Source organism: Diceros bicornis, unplaced genomic scaffold, assembly GCF_020826845.1.
Source record: "Diceros bicornis minor isolate mBicDic1 unplaced genomic scaffold, mDicBic1.mat.cur scaffold_396_ctg1, whole genome shotgun sequence".
Taxonomy (NCBI): domain Eukaryota; kingdom Metazoa; phylum Chordata; class Mammalia; order Perissodactyla; family Rhinocerotidae; genus Diceros; species Diceros bicornis.
In genome coordinates, this window is record NW_026691266.1 from 78127 (window position 1) to 81862 (window position 3736).

The following is a 3736-nucleotide window of genomic DNA, read 5'->3' on the forward strand; positions in this document are numbered from 1 at the left end:
ATGTAATTTATATATAATATATGCCATATATAATATATAATATAATTATTTGTATATAATCATATCATATAACATTATCTGTTATATATATGTAACATAGATATGTATATATTATATAATATAACCTGTATGTTGTACTATAACCTGTATAATATATTACATATAAATATAAAATATTATTCTAGGGGGGCAAATTTCATATTTTTCTGTTTCTGTAAGAGATGAATATATATAATGTATATTTATAAATATTAATAGTATATAACTATCATGAAACCCTACAGTTCACATGGTAAAATGTTGAAACTGATGAAAATATGAAAACTGCTAGAGCTGTCAGAAAAAGACAAGACACAAAGCTTTCTCGTGTCTATGTATAAATGTGATACTCTCCTCAAAGTTTAAAAATTATAATTATTACCATCCAGTTTAATACTTTAATTCTAAATTTTAAGGAATCTATACACAAACCACTGATTAACCAGACTCCCCCCCCAAAAAAAAATCAGTGATAAGCAGGAGCCAGAGGAGCTGATAATTCACAGTTCCTATGTGAACAACTCTCTCAGGATTTATCCCATAAAGTACTTTATTTTACAACCTGCTTCTCTTGTAAAACTAAAGCTCCACTTTACTACATACAAACCTCGTACAGTGTGAAACTAGAATTGTATGTCAAATACTGCAGCTGAATGTTTCTAAATAATCTGTTCTATCAGTTCCTCTGTGACTTCTGTGGCTCATCCTCATTTTCTATGGATGATTCTGAGAGAATCTCTCCAGTTCGACTGGTATTGGATCCTACTAATTATTCTGTTTCATGGCAGAGAGAATCACTACTTACAGGGCCTTATAGTTTCACTTCCTTTGGAAGGCAAATCTTTCTCAGCTTGAGACAGACGAGATTCCTCCATTTGAGTCTTTTCCTCAGAAGTCTCTTCGTTCACAGTTAAGGCGTCGTCAGATTCTTTTTCTTGATTTTTTTTCTTGATTTTTTTTCTTTCTGGGATCAAGTCTGTTGATGTCATTAGAGACTCTTCTTCCTCTTTGTCCTCTTCTGTACAGTGCTGCCTGATACAACCACTTGCTTTGTCTTTATTCTTAGATGACGACGATTCTTCGGTTTCTTCTACCGTAACTGAAGAGATTTCACTAGAAGTTGTTTGGCCATCTCTCCGACTTCACCTTCTTTGTCCAACTTGAGTCTTTTCACCTGATGTTTCCACAGCATCTTCATTTGATGTTTATTCACCTGATGATTAGATTTCCGCTTTGTTAGCAAAGGATACAACTCAGGACCAGCCAGATGGAAGAGATGCCTAGGGCAACGTATGGGGGAAGGGGCACAAAGCTTCCAAGCCCTCTCCAGACTCACCGTTCTCCCAGCATTTCCACCTGCTCACCAACCCAGAAGAGCCTGTACTTCTTTAAAACTATATTGGCTTGGGGGACCAGCCTGGTGGCGCAAGCGGTTAAGTGCACGCGCTCCGCTGCAGCGACCCGGGGTTTGCCCGTTCGGATCCTGGGTGCGCACCGCCGCACTGCTTGGCAAGTCCCCTATAAAGTAGAGGAAGGTGGGCATGGGTGTTAGCCCAGGGCCAGTCTTCCTCAGCAAAAAAAGAGGAGCATTGGCAGATGTTAGCTCAGGGCCGATCTTCCTCACAAAAAAAATAAAATAAAATAAAACTATCTTGGCTTGGGCCGCCTCAGTGGCTTAGTGTTTAAGTGTGTGTGCTCCACTGCGGCAGCCCGGCATTCACAGGTTCGGATCACGGGCGCGCACTGATGCAGCGCTTGTCAAGTCGTGCTGTGGCGGCGTCCCATGTAAAATAGAGGAAGGTGGGCATGGATGTTAGCCCAGGGCCAGTCTTCTTCAGAAAAAAGAAGAGGATTGGCATTGGATGTTAGCTCAGGGCTAATCTTCCTCACACACACACACCAAAAAAAACACTATCTTGACTTTCCTAGGTCCTTTGAGTTTGTATATAAATTTCAGAATCAGCTTGTTAATTTCCACACACACACACCCTGCTGGTATTTTAGCTTGGATGACATTGACTATATAGCTTAATTTGGAGGAGAATCAGCATCTAAAAACATTGAGTCTTCCAACCCACAAACATAATATCTCTCTCCATTTATTTAGATCTTCTTTAATTTATTTTAGCAACGTTTTCACTGTACAGGCTTTGCACATCTTTTGTTAGTTTTATCCCTATTTGATGGATTTTGATGCTATTTTAAATGGTATTTTTAAATTTTCAAACAGAGAGAAAGGTTTGGCTTATTTAAAAACCCAAAGGTGGAGGTTGTTGTTAAAAGGCTTTCAAAGAGTGAACAGCATTTTCCTCTTTTGCATCTCAAGGAAGAGTTTCAGGAGTTGTCAACTTAATAAGCCCAGCTGAGCCACTGAGAAAAATGAGATATCGATTACCTATAATCCTAAAAATCTTCTTAGTTAGCTTTTTGTTTTTGATTTGGTACAATTGAATATTCCTTATTCTGCTCGAGGACAGAAACTGTTCATCTGGTGACAGACTGTGACTCAAAAACGTAGTTTCTTGGCAGAGTCGAACTTTTCTCTAGATGCTTCATGTCTCCATTCAGCTAATTCGGATAAGAGGTATTTGGAGTCTTCAGGTAAACTACTTAGGTCAGAAAACACAGCAGTAAATTGTCTCCATATTTTAAATTTATTTTGTTTATTTTTTCCCCCAAAGCCCCAGTAGATAGTTGTATGTCATAGCTGCACATCCTTCTAGTTACTGTATGTGGGACGCGGCCTCAGCACGGCCGGAGAAGTGGTGCGTCGGTGCGCGCCTGGGATCCGAACCTGGGCCACCAGCAGCGGAGTGCGCGCACTTAACCGCTAAGCCATGGGGCCAGCCCCAAATTGTCTCCATATTGAGTCAAGGATGGACTCATGGAGAAAACTCAAACCCTTAAGATCATTTTTAGACATTTAGAGAAATATGAAGGAGATTTTTAAAATCCCTGAAGCTTAACCACTCAGATATATTAATTTTCCCATAAAAAAGCAAATACTGACTCTGCTTAAATGTGGGTATACTAAAGAAGGCTGCACATAAATTAACCACTGTGAAATAGTTACTTCTTGAGAGAATAAAGCCAGCCTTGGTGGTCTAGTGGACAAGATTCTGGCGCTCTCGCCTCTGCAGCCTGGGTTTGTTTCTTCATCAGGGAATGTCACACCAGTCGTCTGTTGGTTGTCATACTGTGGCGACTACGTGTTGCTGTGGTGCTGAAAGCTATGCCATTGGTATTTCAAATACCAGCGGGGTCACCCATGGTGGACAGGTTGCAGTGGAGCTTGCAGACTAGACAGACTAGGAAGAAGGACCTGACCAGGGAGGGTTCTGCTCTGCTGTACACAGAGTCCTGTGAGTTGGAATCAACTCGATGGTGCTAACAACAAAAAACAGCTGAGAAAATAAGGGCAGAAGCGTATGCTAATGGTTGCATGATATTTTATTAGTGCTGTAATTAACCTTTAGTGTTGGATGTTAAGTGTCACTATTATCAATAACGCAGCAACAAAGGCATAAAGCTTCTTCTGGGTAGTTTCCAAGGAGGAGAAATTACCTGGTCAAAGAGTATGAATACTTTTAGAGTTCTTAATATATACTGCCAAATCCAAGGGATTGTATCAGCAATAAATCAAAGGTTTAATTTTCATGCCATATTTGCCAGCATTGGATCTTCTCATTAAAAAGGA

The 3736-nt window shown here is 39.9% G+C and overlaps 1 pseudogene; it reads right to left on the reverse strand.

The window, feature by feature from the left end:
- Positions 1-494: 494 nt before the first annotated feature.
- LOC131402957 (serine/threonine-protein phosphatase 4 regulatory subunit 2-like) lies at positions 495-3195 on the reverse strand (annotated as a pseudogene).
- Between the last annotated feature and the right edge of the window lie 541 nt (positions 3196-3736).